General features: G+C 37.6%; 1 non-coding gene across 1 annotated transcript; it reads left to right on the forward strand.

Moving 5' to 3' along the window:
* Positions 1–8,237: 8,237 nt before the first annotated feature.
* Positions 8,238–8,344, forward strand: LOC141597638 (small nucleolar RNA R71). The gene has a single exon (XR_012522862.1). It is a non-coding gene; the product is annotated as a small nucleolar RNA R71 (small nucleolar RNA).
* The last annotated feature ends 13,160 nt before the right edge of the window (positions 8,345–21,504 follow it).

The raw sequence follows: 21,504 nt of genomic DNA on the forward strand, positions 1-21,504 counted from the left end.
ACTAAAATAACAATGAAAATAAACTAGCAAGATAAATGAAATAAGGGTGTAAACAATTGATTAAAAGCACTAGGGTGTCATGGGTTCATAGGGGATTCATGGGATATGATCATACAAACATGTTCTCAAATTATAAGCAAGCAATTATTGTTGTGATGGATCGAGTTGGGTTATGTCTTACAATCCTAGGAAAGTTTGGGTCCCGGAGCCGAATCTCTTGGATTGTACAACACCTACAAGTCGACTTAATCTTTCCTACTCAACACATGCATGGTCTAACAAGACTCGAGTTGGGTTATGTCTTACAAGTCAAGTTGAAAGGATAGAAGATGATAGTAAATGCAAGGATTCATAGGCTTAGCATTTCATCAAATATAACATGTGCATGTATTAAGATCAAAACAAGCAAGCAAATAAGATATGAAAGCATATTAATTTAAGCATGAATCATTCCCATGTTGGTTTCCCCTAATCACCCATTAAACCCTAGCTAAGAGACTACTCACTCATTATCATATTGATCATGCTAGAAAGGTTGTCAATCATACTAACATAATGAAACATGATGAATAAATGAAAGTAATTAGCAATAATTAAAAGGGGATTAAGAGATTATACCTACTAATGATTCCAATAATAAAGATGCAAAGAATAATAGAAGAACTTGATGATTGATGGAAGGTTGTCAATCTCCCAATAAACCCAATGATCTTCTAATTACCCAAAATAAATGAAGAACAAGAGAGAGATTCAAGAACTAAAACTTGGATTAAAACTAGATTAATATTTGATTACAATATTGAAGAGAGATTTGATTGATATTAACTACTCTAAATATTGATAAGAAGAACATGCTCCTCTAATTAGACTAATGGGGTATTTATAGTGGAAATTAGGGAGGATGCATTAGGGTTAACTAAGGGCTAAACTAGTAATTACACTTTTTAAGTTGAGCAAGGAGCCTCCGGGATTATCCGAGAGAAGGGCTTCTCCATTTCGTAGTTAGAAGAACGAAACTATGCTGTGCTGTGATCCGTGCGGCTGGGAGTCGGGACGGCCGGATCTGGGATGGACGATCCGAGCGGATCAAGGAACAAGACGCTCGGACTGGGCATGGGGAATCCGAGCGGATTCTGGTGAGGATGCTCGGACCGGCAAGGACGGACGGATTCTCTACAATCCGTTCGGATTGTAGTTCAAAGAACTTTCCTTCTTCTTTTTCTTCCCTTTTCTTCACGAATTCCTTGGGAATTTCCTTGGGGACTCAAGGATCCTTTTCTCAACAATGCTCTTCTACTATGCTATGTACAAAGGCCTTCTAGTCTTGTCTCTCCTTGATGCTTGGTCATTGAATATGATCAATTTAGCCTTGTTTTGCCATGAAAATGCAAGATTCTTACTCCTTTCCTACCAAGGGATCAAAATCTCAAAGAATATGCAAAACAAAGAACTAAAGATAAGAAATGACCCAAATAGGCACTAAAAAGCATGGAAACAATGGTAATTCGGGGGGCTAAATATGCGCCAATTATGGTCACATCAAATATCCCCAAACCGAACCTTTGCTCGTCCGAGTAAAGAGGTGACAAAGACTAGGACCAATACTAACCTAACCTAATAATAATAGCCGATATGAGACAATTAGCGGGTCTCACTCCGCCCCTTCAACTCACAACAAGACAACCATGAGGTAGGATGCCTTCTTGCAAGGCAAGGTGGGTCTTGCCAAAATGGCGACACATCCAAACATTAAGCACACAAAAACACATAATGGATGCATCTACAAAAAGAATAGCCACTTTCCTCATCTAAGTGGCGGAAATTATCTACAAGGGAAGCAATTCAAGGGTACACAATCCTTCATAGATGCAATTTGTTCAAACTACTAAGCCTAGAAGGATACCAATAAATCACCTCCAAAATGTGTCAAGCTAGGGTACCTTTGTCCTCAATCGTTAAATGCTTTTGTCAAGAGTAGACTCCCTATGGTGTTAGAAACACTGGAGGATCGCGGAATTCCCCCTCTTGCCTAGACAAGAAGAAGGGTCGTCCCCTCTCTACCATGCACAAAAATGGATACGATGGATAAAGGGATCAATAGATATTGAGTTTCACTTTGGGAGTTTGCTTTTGTTTTTGTTTTTCCCCCCAATTTCTTGTGGTATTTGACTTTTTTGAGAACACTTTCTTGCCATTTCTTTTTTGTTTTTGGCATTTCAATACTTGACAACTTTTTTGCATTTCTTTTTGAACATTTTCAAAGTCACCCCAATTAGTAACGAGGGTGCCTTGTATTTGAAGCTTAGGAGTTCTATTTTTGCTCCTCTTTTTTTTTTTTTCATTTGATGCAATTTGCAAACTTTTTCTTTCATTTTCATTTCATTGAACTCAAATTGATTTCTTTTTGTGCCCATTCCCTTTGATGACAAAAATGTGGTAGAATATGGATGAATGATAGAAGTATGCATGGTTTCAAGGGTCACCTTGGAATAAACGGTAGCCAAGGAGTTATCACACCACAAGGTACTCTTGACTCGGCCTTAAACCATGGGTCAAAGGATACTAGCATGACACATCCTAGGGTGTTTTACAAGCATTCTAACAAGCAAAGTCTTAAGAATAAAAAGCATCTACTAGGGCCTATATACACTTGTCAAGCTTCCCAAATAGACGGTTTCGCAAAATTTTTCTAACCATGCAAACTACATGCCATGATGCAACTAACATATAAACATCCTAATGCAAATGATTCTACCAACTAGTATGCCAAATAAACTAGATGCAATCCTAAGTTCACATTGTTATACCGCATCAATCAAAATAAAGCCACATAGTCATTAACATAAAGAGGAAAAAGAAAATTGGAAAGATCATACCATGCGGTCTTCAATATCCTCATGTCTCGGATGTGGCGTAGTCAATCAAAGTGAACAAGGATGAAACAAACACGATATATACAAGACAATATATACAAAGGAAATGAACTTGTTTTTGGTTTTTCAATTTTTCAAATTTTTATGATTTTTTGAAATTTTTTCAATTTTTATGGTTTTTGAATAAAAGTTAAGTGTTAGAATTCCCATCCCCACACTAATATGGGCATTGTCCTCAATGGCCAAAATGATGGAAATTATGCAAAATGATGCATGATTTTCTATACTAAATGCAATTCTACACTAAGCTATACTACATGATGCATGGTTTTTGTTATGACGGAGAGGATAATTTAGATTACCTCCCGTTGTGTATGCATTAACTTCCCCAAACCAAGTAAGACACTATTGCTAATGTCAAAGTATGGGGGAGTTCATGCACACACTATGCTATGCATGAGACTAGATTGTCATTTTGGATTTTCAAAAATGGGAACAATAAAGAACACCTCAATGGAACCGAGGTGTGAGTCCTTTGATGTTGCTAGGACTAAACCAACAATGATCAAAATGAAATAAAGTACAAAGAGATATAGACAAACCGTGGGAGAGTAGGAATCTCCAAGGCTAGTCTTCCATCATGCTACTATCATCATCACTTCCCTCATGAGAAGTGGTCACATTGCCACTTTCCTTGGCACTTTCTTCATTGCTTTCATCATCATCATCTTCACCATCTCCTTCTTCATCTCCACTTGCTTCTTCCACAATGTTATCATCAAATTCTTCACCATTTCCAACAACCTCATTGTTTTCCACCACGTCCCTAGATGCACCCGGAAATAAGGCTTCTTTATCTGCCCAACTAGGCAAAGGACAAGATGGATCAAGGAGTCCTTGCCTAGCTAGATGTAAGAGGGAGGATATTGAGCCAAATAAGCATTCTTCCGATCTTCATAAGCTTGCTTGTGCATGGCTTGCATAAGAAGAGTTACATAATCTTTTCCAATTTCAACTCCTTGCGGTTTGAACTCTTCATAATCATAGGGGTAAGGTGGTATAACAATGGAAGAGGAGGGAGTTTCATGATTACCCTTTTGTTGTTGAATGATGTACTCGGCGTCCTTGGATAGGGGAAGTAAATAGTTGGTCCGGTGGACACTAAGACGGCAAATCTTTGCGGGTAAAGTGAATGATCGAGCCTCACTAGTAAGCCACCCAAACTTGGTATCAAGGGGATTGTGAGCAACCCACTTAAACTTGTTAATCAAGGTGGACATATCAATAAGATGGCCACCATCCTTAGCCTTGTACTTGCTATCCTTATTGAAATTAGGATCAAAGTGCTTGGCTAGGACCGTGACAAGGCCGCCATTAACAATTACGGTTTGACCCTTCTTCCCACTATCTACATGGAGCCATCTATCAACCAATAGCCTCAAAGAATTGTAAGGCTTGGTATGAATTCTTCCAATATTCAAAGTTGATTCAAGGAGAATAAAATCGAGTCCCGTAAAATGATTGGTGTCTTTCCTAGCAATTATGGTATTTCCCACAACTTTGTGCCATACTCTTATGCCCGGATGATGGACCAAAAGAGCACGACAAGCTTTAAAATCTTCAAATTTCTTCCCGGAGATTGCCTCCCAAAGAGGCTCGGGATCATACTTCCCATATTGCTTATAAAATTTATGTTCATCGCTAAGACCCAAAATTTTACCCAATTCCGGAAAGGTAATGCGTCTACTAGTGTTAGCTAGACGAAACTCAATATTTTCCCTATTCTCAACTTTTGTCACTTTTAAAGAACTTAAGAATTCCAAAACAAGGGAGGGGTATGTTACTTCCTTCATTTCAAACAATTTCTTCAAACCCATGGCACTGAAAAAGACTCTTGTTTGCTCAAGAACACCTAACTTCTCTAAAGCATCTTGACATATGAATTTGGTGGATTGGATTTGTTTCATAGCAAACTTGACAAATGTATCTCTATGGGCATCGGAAATGAAAGTTACCTCCGGATAATGCAAGAGTTGGTTAATTACCGGAGTAGAAGGTGATGCTTCCATAGAAATTTGTTGAGGTGGTTGCACTTCCAAGCTTGGTGTTGCTACCACCATTGCCATAGCTTTCTTCATTTGTAGAGCTTTTTGCCTTTGAGAGAGAGTTGTAGTCTTTGGTGCCTTTGCTTTTGCTTTTGTTGCTCCCTTTGTTCTTGCCATTTGATGAGCTAACCAAGTAAAGAGTCAAAAATCTTCAATTTGTAGAATGCCCAAATCGATTTTGAAGGTGAAAGGCTTTGCCTTTATAAGAACAAAAATCAATTCAAAGGTGAAGATTTTGTGCTTGGTTTTGATTTTTGATAAAGATGGAGTGATTAATTTGTTGTTTGAAGGATGGTTTGATTTGATTTTGGTGAGTTTTGATGAGGGTTTTTGTTTTTGAGATGGAGAGGATGAGGGTTTTGATGTTATGGGTAGTGTTTATGAGTGAATGAATGAATGAATGAAGGTGGGGGTAGGTATTTAAAGAACTCGACCATATTAGGACGCAGGGACAATCCGTGCGGATTAGGCGCAATCCGCTCGGATTCTTCAGCTTCAAATTTTCAAAAATCACGCCTAGAGACGGGCGGATTCTGGGGAATCCGCTCGGATTCTTCGAGATGAGACGGGCGGATTCTTGTCAGGACGGACGGATTCTTGTCCAGAGATTTTTCTTTGTTTTTCTTCAGCTTCAAGACGGGCGGATTGTCCATAAGACGGACGGATTCTGTGAGACGGGCGTCTTTCCAGAAATCCGCTCGGATTCTTCAACTGATAAGAATTTTGCATTTTCAGCACAGCCCAAGACGGGCGTCTCCTGAGCAGGACGCTCGGATTTCTTCAGACGGGCGGATTATCAGGAATCCGCTCGGATCCTTGTCCTTTGTTCCCGGATTTCCCTTATCATTCTTTCTTTCTTTCTATCAAATCTTGTGTTCTTCATTGTGGGGGCACTACTAAGGCATGAATAGCCTAGGCAATTGCCATCCCCACACTAAGGTAAAGCACTACACATCAATTTAAAATCATTAGTCCCTCCCTCACTTCTCTCTTTTTATGACAATTATTTTGATCAAAGTAAATAAAATCCAAAAATGACAAAGATGCAATACAAAAATTAAAAAGTAAGTTAGGGAGTTAGAAATATTTACAAGTGGTGGTTTAGGGAGGACTCCACCAAACTCTCATTCTTGATGAGATGTCAAGGGGGCATGTTCAAGGTGTTGTTGATGTTGCTCAACACCTCGAAGAAATAATTAAAAGCTTGTTCATTGTTGTGGTAGAGGTCCTCAATAGACCGTGGCCCTTGTTGTTGATCATGATCGATGGCATGCCTAATGTAGGGATTAAAGATCCCTTCAAATTCGTCGTCCCAAAGACCACAAACTTCATTGAGTTGATCATTGAAAATCTCTTGCTTGGATGGAGACAACTCTCCCAATCTCTTCTCTAGGCCAATGAGGCCATCATCTTCTTCCTTGGTTGATTTTGATGAGCTTTGCAAGCTCTCCTTGCCACAATTCACTTGCTCTTTGAATGGAGCATCTTCAATTTTCTTCCTCCATTGGAGTTCCGATTTCTTCCTTTCATCTTTTCGGCTATAATGATCAATCATGAAACATGGCTCATGCAAACGAGGAGCTCTCATGGTCTTGTCAAGATTAAAAGTTATGCTTTCATCTCCCACTTCTAGAGTGAGCTCTCCATGTTTCACATCAATCACCGCACCCGCGGTGTGTAGGAAAGGTCTTCCTAAGATAATCGGAATGTTGGAATCTTCCTCCATATCAACAATGACAAAGTCCACCGGGATGAAAAACTTCCCAATTCGCACCGGGACATCTTCTCATATCCCTAATGGTGTCTTCGTCGATCTATCGGCCATTTGAAGAGTGATATTGGTACATTTAAGCTCTCCCATTCCCAACCTTTTACTTACCGAGTACGGCATGACACTCACACTAGCCCCTAGATCACATAAGGCTTTGTTGATCGTTGTGTCGCCAATGGTACACGGTATTGAGAAGCTTCCCGGATCCTTTAACTTTGGAGGTGAACTCCCTTGAAGTATTGCACTACTCACCTTAGTGAAGGCGATAGTCTCAAGTTTCCGGATTGACTTCTTCTTTGTGAGGATATCTTTCATGTACTTTGCATAGGCCGGAACGTGATTGATTAATTCCGTGAAAGGAATTGAGACTTCTAAATTCTTCACAATTTCCATGAATTTTCCAAGTTGATCATCAAATTTGGGCTTGGCTTGACGACTTGGAAAAGGAAGTCTAACCACAATGGGCTCCTTCTCTTTGGCTTTGTCTTCATTTTTCTTTGAACTTTCTTCTTTTGATGATTCCCCTTCTTTGGAACCTTGCACCACAACTTCATTCTCACTAGCTCTCACAACTTCATTCTCAACTTGCTCCTTGATTGCTTCATATGTTGTACCACTTCTCAAGTGAATGGCACTAACCGTTTCATGTCTAGGGGATTACCTTGAGGTGGTAATTGTCCCTTTTGCCTTTGTGAGTTTGAGGATGCTAGTTGGGTCAATTGTGTTTCCAACATCTTGGTGTGAGCTAGAATGTTGTTGATGGTGGTATCCTTTGCTTGGCTATCCTTTTGCATTTGGGTGAAAAACTCTTGTTGATTTTTTTGCATTTGAAGGACCGCTTTTTGGACATCAAAACTTTGGTCATTGTGGTGATTGTATGGATTTTGATTTTGGTAACTTTGGTTTTGATTGAAAAAGGGTCTTTGATTTTGATTTCTCATGGGTGGTGGAGTGTATGTTGGTTGAGGATTTTGGACATTTTGGCTCTTGTATGAGAGATTTGGATGGAACTTGGTATTTTCATTGTAAAAATTTGAATAAGGGGTGCCACTTTTGTAAGCTTGGAAAGCATTAACTTGTTCGGTCGTTCCCCTACATTCACTTGAGTCATGACCCAAGGTTCCACAATTCTCACATATCCCGCTTGGGATTGATGAGGATGCCGTCATGGCATTGACATGATGCTTTGATGATTTTGAGTTTTCCTCAAGCCTAGCCATAGCTTGTTCAAACTTCAAGTTGATTGTGTCAATGTGAGCACTAAGTTGAGCACCCAATTGAGTAACGGTGTCCACTTCATACTTTCCTCCTCTAGTAGCCTTGCGAGGCCTACTATATTGCGAATTATGGACCGCCATTTCCTCAATCTTGTTCCATGTTTGATTGTCATCAACTTCGGTGAACATTCCATTTGATCCCATATTGAGAATGTTCCTTGAATCTTCATATAAACCATTCCAAAATTGTTGCACTAAAAACCATTCGTTAAGTCCATGGTGAGGACATGAGCGACAAATACCTTTGAACCGCTCCCAAGCTTCATACAAAGACTCTTCATCCCTTTGCTTAAAACCCGTAATTTGAGCTCTTAGCATATTGGTCTTTTCCGGTGGGTAGAATTTTTGGTAGAAAGCTAGAGCTAACTTCTTCCAAGAATCTATTCCAAGAGTGGCCTTATCAAGGCCCTTCAACCATTGCTTTGCGGTGCCGATTAACGAAAAAGGAAATAAGACCCATCTTATTTGGTCTTGAGTCACGCCCGTTTGAGAGATAGCTTCACAATAATCACAAAATGTTTCCATATGAGAATGAGGGTCCTCACTAGGCATTCCCCAGAATTGGCTCCTCTCAACTAGTTGGATGAAGGCGGACTTGGCAATAAAGTTTCCGGTGAGATGTTGTGGGGTAGGAGTACCATTTGGTAAATCCTCCTCGGTGGGTATAGAGTGTGACGAGAATTTAGGCATTGTAGGTGGATTTTGTGGGATATTGTTAAATGGGTTCTCTTCTCCTTCTATTGCGAAAGGATTGACAAACTCACTAGTGGGTTGAACAACTTCACCAACACCTCCCAAATTCCTCCTAACAAGTCTCCTATTATTCGTCAAGGTTCTTTCGATTTCACGGTCAAAAGGTAACAAATCTCTTTGTAACCTTCTAGACATGCAAAATATCAAACAACTAGAAAACAATTAGAACAATCCTTGAGGAGTTTTACTTCCCCAAGGTGAAAAAGACACAACTAATAACAATAAAAGAAATCTTAAATCAATTAAACACCGTCCCAACAACGGCGCCATTTTTGATCGCAGCCATTTGGTGTTCACAATTAAACATATGTGGTCGTTGGTCAATGGTCGATACAAAACACAATTTATACTTCACAAACAACTCTACAATTAGTAAAGAGGCAAGTAAAGGTCGGATCCCAAGGGACGGGTATTGAAATGAAGATTCTATTGCAACTAGTGGTGTCTAGGGGTGTCACAAATTGGGTTGATGTAGAAGGTCACTAAACTAAAATAACAATGAAAATAAACTAGCAAGATAAATGAAATAAGGGGTGTAAACAATTGATTAAAAGCACTAGGGTGTCATGGGTTCATAGGGGATTCATGGGATATGATCATACAAACATGTTCTCAAATTATAAGCAAGCAATTATTGTTGTGATGGATCGAGTTGGGTTATGTCTTACAATCCTAGGAAAGTTTGGGTCCCGGAGCCGAATCTCTTGGATTGTACAACACCTACAAGTCGACTTAATCTTTCCTACTCAACACATGCATGGTCTAACAAGACTCGAGTTGGGTTATGTCTTACAAGTCAAGTTGAAAGGATAGAAGATGATAGTAAATGCAAGGATTCATAGGCTTAGCATTTCATCAAATATAACATGTGCATGTATTAAGATCAAAACAAGCAAGCAAATAAGATATGAAAGCATATTAATTTAAGCATGAATCATTCCCCATGTTGGTTTCCCTAATCACCCATTAAACCCTAGCTAAGAGACTACTCACTCATTATCATATTGATCATGCTAGAAAGGTTGTCAATCATACTAACATAATGAAACATGATGAATAAATGAAAGTAATTAGCAATAATTAAAAAGGGATTAAGAGATTATACCTACTAATGATTCCAATAATAAAGATGCAAAGAATAATAGAAGAACTTGATGATTGATGGAAGGTTGTCAATCTCCCAATAAACCCAATGATCTTCTAATTACCCAAAATAAATGAAGAACAAGAGAGAGATTCAAGAACTAAAACTTGGATTAAAACTAGATTAATATTTGATTACAATATTGAAGAGAGATTTGATTGATATTAACTACTCTAAATATTGATAAGAAGAACATGCTCCTCTAATTAGACTAATGGGGTATTTATAGTGAAAATTAGGGAGGATGCATTAGGGTTAACTAAGGGCTAAACTAGTAATTACACTTTTTAAGTTGAGCAAGGAGCCTCCGGGATTATCCGAGAGAAGGGCTTCTCCATTTCGTAGTTAGAAGAACGAAACTATGCTGTGCTGTGATCCGTGCGGCTGGGAGTCGGGACGGCCGGATCTGGGGTGGACGATCCGAGCGGATCAAGGAACAAGACGCTCGGACTGGGCATGGGGAATCCGAGCGGATTCCTGGTGAGGACGCTCGGACTGGCGAGGACGGACGGATTCTCTACAATCCGTTCGGATTGTAGTTCAGCAACTTTCCTTCTTCTTTTTCTTCCCTTTTCTTCACGAATTCCTTGGGGATTTCCTTGGGGACTCAAGGATCCTTTTCTCAACAATGCTCTTCTACTATGCTATGTACAAAGGCCTTCTAGTCTTGTCTCTCCTTGATGCTTGGTCATTGAATATGATCAATTTAGCCTTGTTTTGCCATGAAAATGCAAGATTCTTACTCCTTTCCTACCAAGGGATCAAAATCTCAAAGAATATGCAAAACAAAGAACTAAAGATAAGAAATGACCCAAATAGGCACTAAAAAGCATGGAAACAATGGTAATTCGGGGGCTAAATATGCGCTAATTATGGTCACATCAATGATTTCATGAATACGAGATCAAGCTCATTCATAATCGCCGGATCTCGGCGTGCAAGAATGGTTCCGGATAAGAATCGGTAGGTGAGCCTTAGAATGGGGTTTTGGATGTGAAAGGCCAAACATTCCTTGATATATAGAAAGTCTCGACTGGTCATGGCTCTCCACAATGGTGCTACATTATACTTCTTTGGTCTTGATGTTCGGGTAGGCGAAACATCTAGACCGAGCACATTTGCAAACTCGACAAGAGTCATCATCCTTGTTATATTTTCCAATATAAACTCAAGTAGTCGGTGGAAGACAAGCCTTTGAACATCGTTCACGAACTCAATGTTGGAAAAATCGTCAAGCTTGGTAAGTTCAACTATCTCCTCATGTTCTCTTCTTAAAGTGTTGATGTGAGAGGTAGATGAGCTTCCTCTTACCCTTAGTCTTCTTCTTTCTCTAGATAATGATCCTCTTGGTCCCATTCTTGGTTGTAGATTTGGAATTTGACTTGTTGAAATATGGGGATGCTATTTGTGAATTAGATCTCCTTGTGAATCTTTTTTTGAAACCCTAGATTTTGGGGGTTTTTGTTTTTGTTGGGTGAATGAGTGCTTGAGATATGATTTGGAGTCATAAGAGAGGGGGGTTTTTATGTTATAAGTGGAAGGAAGGATGAGGTGTTAGAAATTGCGTGGTGGGGGAGATTTTAATTGGCGAAAATCTGGAAAATAAGACGCTGGGAGACGAGTTGATTCGTCATCGGGACGCTCGGATTTCAAGGCATTGGGACGAGCGGTTTCCTTGCGGGACGCTCGGATTGTTATCCAGGACAGATCCCAGATTCTGAAGTAGCTAGGATGAGTGTATGCTAGTCGGGACGAGCGTCTGGCTGGAGTAGGACGAGCGGATTCCAAGGAGGACGCTCGGATTCTCTTCCAGGGAGAAATGCCAGAAATTGTTACCATCGGGACGAGCGGATTCTTGATGCGACGACCGCCCAGAACGAGACGAGCGGACTATCTCTGTGGACACTCGGATCTTGGATCAGAACAAAGCAGCTGCTTGTCAGCTCGCATAGGACGAGCGGATTCCCAAGAGGATGCTCGGATTGCTTGCCTAGACGAGCGGCTTCCTCACGGGTCACTCGGATTGCTCCTGCTTTTCCTTTACTCCAATAGAAACATTTCCCACACTTGCATTCTAGTTCCTTCATTCATCAAAATTATTAGTGACCCTCCCTCACTTACTCTCATGGCAAGAATCATGGTTATGATAGAAATGTAATAAAGTTAAAAATACAAGTTAAAGAGATTAGTATATTTACAAGTGGTGGTTTGGAGAGGACTCCACCAAACTCTCCTTTTGATGCTCTCTTCAAGGAGGAGGAGGCCCGAGGTAGGTGACCTCGACCTCTCCAATGAACGCTCCCTCATAATATGGCTTTAATCTTTGGCCATTGACCATGAATTTGCTTCCATCTTCCGACTTGATCTCAAAGTCTTCATATTTTCCTACCTCAGTGATCACATAAGGACCCATCCATCTATAGTTCAACTTTTCGAGAAAGAGTCGGTATAGGGGATTGAATAGAAGGACTTTATCTCCTTTGTGCAAGGCTTTTTGCTTGATTCTATTGTCATGAAGTAACTTTGTCCTCTCTTTGTAGATCTTGGCATTCTCACAAGATTGTAGTCGGAATTCCTCCAACTCTTGAATTTGTATCATCCTCTTTTGACCGCTTAATTTGAGATCGAGATTAAGAGCTTTGATTGCCTAAAAAGCTTTGTACTCTAACTCAATCGGCAAGTGGCATGCTTTCCCGTAGACGAGTTTGTATGGGGAAGCTCCTATGGGAGCCTTATAGGCCGTCCTATAAGCCCAAAGAGTGTCATCAAGCTTCATGCTCCAATCCTTACGATTCTTGTTGACAACTTTCTCAAGAATTTGCTTGATCTCTCGATTTGAAACTTCAACTTGACCACTTGTTTGAGGATGGTATCCCAAGCCGGTTCTATGTTGGACACCATATTTGGTCAAAAGGGATGTGAGATTCTTTTCATGAAAATGTGTTCCTTCATCACTTATGATTGCTCTAGGGACTCCGAATCTTGGGAAGATTATTTTTTTGAAGAGCTTAGTGACCGTTTTTGCATCATCGGTTGGGGTGGCAATTGCCTCCACCCATTTTGAGATGTAGTCTACGGCCAGGAAGGATGTATTTGTTCCCTTTGGACGTCAGAAATGGCCCTTGGTAGTCGATCCCCCAAACGTCGAAGATCTCCACCTCTAGTATGCCCCTTTGTGGCATTTCATTCTTCCAAGAGATATTCCCCGTTCTTTGACACGCATCACAATGAAGGATGAACTCCCTAGCATCTTGGAACATCGTAGGCCAAAAGAAGCCCGATTGAAGAATTTTCGCAATAGTTCTTCTTACTCCATGGTGTCCACCATAAGGGGATGAGTAACATCCTTCCAAAATTCCTTGAAATTCCCATTGAGGGATGCACCTTCGGTAGAGCCCATCACTACACTCTTTGTAAAGATTTGGGTCATCCCAAAAGTACTTCTTTACTTCGAACAAGAACTTCTTCCTTTGGTTGTAGCTTAAATTTAGAGGGAGTACTGTTCCAAAAAAATAGTTGGCATAATCGGCAAACCATGGGGTAATATATCTCTCAAGTTTTGTTTGGATGGCCATTAAGATATCATCGGGGAAAGAGTCATTGATCGGTGTTTCTACTTCTTCATCATGAAACCGGATCCTTGACAAATGATCCGCCACTACATTCTCGGCCCCTTTCTTATCTCTTATTTCCAAGTCGAATTCTTAAAGAATCAAAATCCATCTTAACAACCTTGGTTTTTCCTCTTTCTTTATCAAGAGATGTCGAAGAGCACGGTGATCCGAAAAAACAATCACCATGGATCCAAGTAAATAGGAACGGAATTTATCCAAAGCATAGACAATGGCAAGGAGCTCTTTCTCGGTGGTATCATAGTTCACTTGGGAAGAATGAAGAGTCTTGCTTATATAGTAGATGGCATGTAAAGCACTTCCTACCCGTTGGCCAAGAACCGCTCCAACGGCGTAGTTACTAGCATCACACATAATCTCGAACGGTAGTTCCCAATTTGGTGGTTGAATGATCGGTGCCGAGACTAGTGCTTCCTTAATTCTATTAAAGGCTTCAACACACTCGTTAGTGAAATGGAATTGGGCATCTTTAAGTAAGAGTTGAGTGAGGGGTTTCACGATTTTTGAGAAATCTTTTATAAAACGGCGATAGAAACCCGCGTGACCGAGAAAAGTTCTCATCCCTCTAACATTTACGGGAGGTGGGAGTTTCTCTATGTAATCGACCAGTCATCACGTATGACCTTATGGTGTTAAACAACCATCAATCGACTTACAATCTAGTCACTCGGAGACGTCACCTCATTAAGTGACTAGGGACAAAATACAATGTTCATCTTATTCACTTGAATATTGTTCAACATTGTCTCCACAACTTATTCAGATAAACAAGGTATTCAATGTTTTCAGTCAAACTCAATAATTGAGTTCTTAAAGAAACTCTAACAATGAATGCGATTAGCACTTATGTAAATATCAATACTCTATCCAATATTTACATAACGATCTTCAGCAATTAAGGTATACTGCTCAATCACATTGAGATGACATAACCATCATGTCTACCTTATGCCAACGGCTTTGGTTAGAGGATTAGCAACAGTTGCATCACTCTAATTTCCATTACTATTTTCCTTTGTTCTATGCAATCTTTTCATCACATAGAGCCTTTCTAAGTACATGTCTAAACAAGTTTTTAGACTCTAGTTCTAAAGCCAGTCAAACACTCCCACTGTTTTCACAGTCTCTTGGGATACGATATTCGGCTAACAGAACTACTCTAGTCCCATTAAATTCTGGTTATCAACTATCTCTCTTACAACATCGGATGTTGTAATGTACTTAGCTTTAATTCATGATTTGTACGTATAACACTTATACATACACATCCTACATATGACATCTTTTATGTATGACTCCTCATACATATTTGCTTTATGCATGTATAACTTCTTATACTTATATGTATAACTTCTTATACATATTATTCTTTCTGCACATAGTACTCTTACATGCTAACCATTCCTTAACGAGGCCCATAACATCTTATAAGCATAGGAATGTTTCCGTGTAATCCTTGTACACGAAATTCATAGATTCCTCCAAATTACAACAGTAAATCCTCAGTGCTTCTCAAGTACTCAAGGATGCTCTTGATAATCATCTAGTGACACTCACTAAGAAATGATTGGTAATGACTTCTCATATTCTCAACATGATAAGTTCCGACGAGAGAAGCTTTTAGCAGTTCCTGCAGCGGAAGCACAAGAGATCGTATTAATTGTTCAACAACTTGAACGAGTCAAGAAATTTATCACATAAGTCTCTTGACTATAATGCTAATATCCATGGAGATCTATCTCATTAGATCTGGATATTTAAGATGCGCCATGCTACTCTCAAGTATTCACCCGAGAATATTTCTAGTCACTAATATGTCAAACACATATTTAGACTAAGAAACATCACCTTAGCTACATTTCTAGTCACTAATATGTCAAGCACATATTTAGACTAAGAAACTTACTTTAGCTCCCACTAAACTCCATGTATCATCATGTTATCTCGACACTCAAGTAATACCGTTTTGATAGACTACATGATTAAACCCAAAGTTCCAACTCTTTGACGTATATAGATCACAAAAGGGATCTTTCAAGCATGCTAGGCTTCTTAGCATTGAGAACATCAACAAAACTTCTCCCTTCATAAGATACATTCAAGGAGAAAGTTTCGTTATCCTTTTGCCTAAACTCATCCTCATGAGAGGCTATATTGCTCAGACCATACGAATTGATAAAGGCATTTGGGTTGTCACAAACTCTCTATAACAAGCCCATATTTTAAACATCTTATGTAACCTTTACGACAAGATCAAGGTAACCAACCAAAGTATTCACCTTAAATCAAGTCTCGAAAACATCTCATGTTTCCTTCCTTATCGATCGCATCGTGTGCAAGGAGATCAATTCGAATTGCACGGTGACACGCCATCACATAGAGTTCATACTATAGAAAAGTCTTTGATGAGGGTTTAAGATTCGTCACTTTTGAAAAGTAACGCAATATTATCGCAAAATTATCTCCTTATAACCACTGAGCCACAATAAAGAACGTCTTATTTCATTATACTCAGTTTGTGGGTCTTGGACTTCCGTAAGTTCAAACTTTCTCCCACTCTGTCTTCCAGAAAATGAAATTTTTTCTGGAAATACAGTATTATGAGCCACAAACTCTTTGTTCTCGTTTTGGAGGAGTAAAAACCAAGTGGTTCAATTTTGGATAACCCTCACAAATACACAAATTGGTTCTGAACATAAACATTTATGATCCCAAATGTATAATAATGACAAGTTAGGGACTCTCCCTATTCATATCTCATATGGAGTCATTTAGGCTATTATAGTCGGGTTTTAAACTTTTAGTGAGGAAATAGCTTACAAAAATTGCGAAAAACTTCAAGCTATATCACATAAAGTTCGGTTTATATACTTGACTACACCATACTCTATGGTGTCCCAAGGAGAAGGTATTATGTGAACTGGTTCACAATCTTCTTAGTGATTATCAAGGTCATTACTTAATATTACCCATTTGATCTTCAAAGTCATTACTTTGAAACTTCCGATCAATATCTTGATCTTGACGTGCTTTTGGTTTACTACTTCATTTTGAAAATATTCCACGTTTCAAAAATCACTTTTATGTCTTATTAAATAGATACGAGGTTTTCATATCTACTTAACATTACGGTAAAAGTAACGAAGTATATTTATAACCAACTATCGGCCTCACACATCCGTATGTATATGGTCAATCACCTCACTATTGTGTTTCTTTTCTGCAAAAGAAAACATAATTTATGCACACACACCATAAGATTCTCAATCAAATGGTTGTTCGATGTGCTTATCGTTTATTCGTTTAAACGAATTTACTTGAGGTTTGATCAATTTGGGTTCACCGAATTAGTCTACAAGATAGTATAATATTTAGTTTTCGTGAAGAATGTAAAATTCCTCTAACTTGAGTGGTCTAACCCAACCACCAAGTTATCATAGGAGTAGGTACAACCTTTTGTTTTAAATCACATGAGTGATGCCTTCTATGTATAAACATAGATGATTACATTCTTTTAAAACCAAATTTAGGTACATTTGTCCCTATCGAAATCATTGCTACTCTAGCACCATTTCGATAAAAAAAATGTCCTATGCTAGACGTCTTACGTTTTGTCAATTCATGTAAACTTCTTTACAAAGAAATGACCCGTACTTGGTATCTCATACCAAGATAGTGGAACTAGCCTATCCATTGAGTAGATGTCTCTTTCAACTTTTGTTCTTTTGCATACGTCTAGGGTTGATTCTTCTTCACTCCCACTCACTTTCACATTCCTCTTTGTTTCAATCAAGCAAAAATGAATCTCATGAAGACCTCTCTTCATGCCATTCGTGATATTTTATACACTTAGTAAGAGTGAATTACTATAAAGTGAGTGTAACATGTGGCAAAATCTCAACTTCTTGTGAAATTGGACTACCTAACCGTTCAATTGTTATCATATGCCCAAACTCTTTAGCGCATAAACAATCGATTTGGCCTTTCTCGAAGTGAGCCATTTGACGGTATCATATTAGAGTATTATAAGTGTTTTTGAAAACTCTATTCGCAAACTTTTGAATTACACTTGAGTAATTAAGACTAATATGTCATCATCATGACGGAGGTGTCACTTCCAAAATCAAGACTCTCTTGATAAAATGTGACTCCCTTTTAAACTCGTAATATGAGTTTGCAACATGAAACCCCTTTTTAATATGTATGGACATTAAGTTGTATAATAATCGCAAAAAACGTTGTACGCTTATGTAGGTGAATTAGTAAATCATGTTACCAATCATTGCTACCGAATTCTTTCAAGAAACCGCTTCCTATGAAAGAACGAAACGAGTACAATTATAAAAAAGGAGGATCAAGTGCGCGATGTCATACATTTATGATGAACGAAAAATAGGAAAAATTAACATTCAATGTTTTTTTTTTTTTAAACAAAATACTTGTGAAAACATGTTCGACAAGTTTTAACATTTATATAATGATCTCCCACTAAATTATATAAATGATTCCAAGACCCAAATATTAAACAAAAAATGAGCAACGCTTGGGCGAAACATCCCATAATTGTGTAAATTCGGTAAGTCACGTTGACTAATTCTACCTCTAGAACTCTTGGTCGACGAATTTACTTAAATCCATCTACTAGCCCCGGAACACAAGACCGTCTTATATCCCGTTGAGTCCAACCAATTTTGGCGTTTGATAACCGTTTACCACCCTACTTACTCAAGGTAAAAAGAGAACACCCTGCTTGGGCGAGCGTGGCTCTAATGAACAAGAGATTCATAGGTGTTACTACTTGGTAAGGCTAATCTAAATTTTAGTTATGTGAGAGATGTTGTCAATTTAGTCATAAATTCCTTATAAGTGAATTAATTCGGTGAATGTAAATGACGTGAATTGACAACCGCGAAAATAAAATGCATGTGAATGACGATTTTGGCATGCGCGAAAATAAAACAAGCAAACATGTAAGCATATGAATAAATCCTAGTATGGCCACCTAGTTAATAAAAAAAAAAAACTAGTCTATTACATTTCGGAAACCAACTCCTTGGTCCCTTGCCTCTTCATTCCATAAGTGGCTCTTCCTTGTGGGATTTGGAACACCTTCCAAAAATAGACTCCGTCTCGATGTAATCCGTCTTTTGGAAACGCCAGTAAAAATAACTATTACAAATGAATTACATATCTATTCCTATTATACATTAATTAATAAAATAAATAATACTATTAATTAATTACAAACCGTCGATACGAGATCGTATTTAATTACAAACAAATCGATATTCCCATTCATTTCGGGTAATAATGATTAAAATTAACTAGGTCATACTAGGTACAACAAGATAAATACTTTAAATAAATGACAATCATTCATTCAACTTAAATAAATATGCTTAAAATGCTGTAAAATGATGCCAAAATCGCCCTATCTATCATTCGTTGGTATCCATCTCGGTTTTTGTGGATTTAATCGATTTTTAACATGTAAAAATCAATAATCAACTCTTAAATCACATTTAAGTCCAAACTAATTGTCCAAACTGTTTGAACCTCAAAATTAGTCCTCACTAATTTTATGATAAATAATTAGTTTTATTTGGTGATATTTTGTTAATTTGATCGATAAAATCATAATATTTAAGTAAAAATCCAAAATAATTGAAACTTTACCCAAAAAATTGAAACAAAAATTTTTAGTATTCTGGAACACTCCCAAGAACACCAAAATGTCAGAAACATTGCCCAAAAAGTCCGGATAAATTTTATGAAGAAAAAGATCGATATTTATCGGTTTTTAACCACTAAAACCAATAAACATCAAAACAAGGTGAAAACATAAATTAAAATTTACTTTTAACATTTAAATAATATTTTTAAATGTACATAAATTTATCATGGGCAGAATCAAATGTTTCAAAATTATGATTAATTAATTTCACTTTTATCGACTTTTATCTCATAAAATCAATAAACATGAAAAAAATTAGAACCAACCTTCAACTTTTTGCATACAATCAGTAGAAAACATGCATGAAATACCATAAAAAAAAATCCATGCACCGAATCAACTTTTAACTATTTTTAGTCAATTTTTAACTAAAATACGACATTTTGACTCGGTTTTCTACCAAAAATCATTAAAAATAGCAAAATAACTTCAAAAATCACCAAACTTAACCACAAACCTTTTAGGATCAGTAGGTATGCATGTCCCAAAAATTTCATGCTAAAACCTCTTCTAACACCATTTTTGAGTTTTTATAAATTATCTCATAATTCATTAAAATGCTTAAAATCAACATGCAAATTACAAGCCTAAGCTCTGATACCACTTGAAAGATCATAGATCCATATTAGACTCTCTAATAAAAATTAAATTATCTCATAGTTTGTCATTTAGGTGATCTATGTAACATGCATGCTAATATGAAAGCATAAAAATGAAAGTATAAGGAAAAACAATTTCCTTACATTGATTTTGTGGTAAAAAGGGCACAAACTAGTTCACCTTACTAGCTTGTTCTTGAGCTTATACCAAATGGATGATCCTCCTTACAAATCTTCAAAGAGAAGATCTCCTTATTGTTGCACCCAAGAACTTACCCAAAAATAATAACAAGTATTTAACTAGAAAATTGTTAATATTATACCCTTGATAATATTTTAATATTACTAACTCTCTTAGTAAATATTAATATGAATACTAACAATTTTATTAGAGATGTGTATTATTTTTAGAGAGAGGAAGACCAAAATAATTCACATGCAAAGTGTACAAGTAAGTGATAAAAAGAACAACAATTTGGTCTTTAAGGGAAGGGAAAACCGGGTGGGGTGGAGTGTGTTAGGCGAGGAAGAGTGTTAAATTTGTCTTATATTTTTATCTTACATCACATGCAAAATCTTATATAAGATAACTTATGGTAGTATACAAAGTAAGGTGAAATGATTATGTTCCTAATCATCCACTACTCAATATTACACGGTACACATGCCCATTTACGGGTCCATGTTGGTTCTTATATTTGTCGCACAAATACGTGTAATTTTATTTTAAACATCGTTTCATGTTTAAATACTTCCATAATTAATTCGTCCAAATCACTCCGTAAATATACGTGTACCACTACACATATTATTTACGTACTAATATTAATCACATTAATCAATTAGTACAATTTTAGTAAATTAACAGTTAATTAACTAAAACCCGTCTCCCAAAATTTATTATTCAATTATCACATAATTAAATAATAACTGCCGTTCCTCGAGTTCGCAACTCGAATTCTCTCTTAAAATAATTGACTAACCTTTTAGTCTACAAATCAAGGGACTAAATAAATTGTATCTCATACAACTAATTAGTTGTCTATTGGGGTTCGTTCCTATAGGTGTGACCGAAAGGGGTCAGTTGATCATCGCCGTCTCACGACAATAACGTCAAACTCTAGTCAGCCAATCGTTATCGATTTACGTTAATCAACTGATGAGGATCAAATAATTAAATATTTGATGATATTCCATTAATGAGATTTATTATGTTAACGCACTCTTGTGGAGGACACTAACTCTAACATCGGGTCCATTCCTGCAAATAAAGCAAAACAAACCAAAGTAGAATATTCGGGGCATTTCGTAGTATAAAACTACGAGAATAGCATAGAAATACGTGCATAAAGAGGCATAAAAAGACTATATAAAATGCACGTATCAAATATCCCCAAACCAAACCTTTACTCGTCCTCGAGTAAACTAAATGCAAACTAAATGGAACGGAAAAGAAAACTCAGAGCTAGCTACAAATGCCCACTTAAACCAATTTAATGCAAGCAAACTAATACTTATAGCGAAACAGTCAAATGCAAACGAGTTATAGGATGTCTATAATAAAGCTGAACTGTCAAGACCTTTAAAATTGGACTCTCACGGGTCACTCTTCTCTC

The sequence above is a fragment of the Silene latifolia genome, chromosome 8 (genome assembly GCF_048544455.1).
Source record: "Silene latifolia isolate original U9 population chromosome 8, ASM4854445v1, whole genome shotgun sequence".
NCBI lineage: Eukaryota > Viridiplantae > Streptophyta > Magnoliopsida > Caryophyllales > Caryophyllaceae > Silene > Silene latifolia.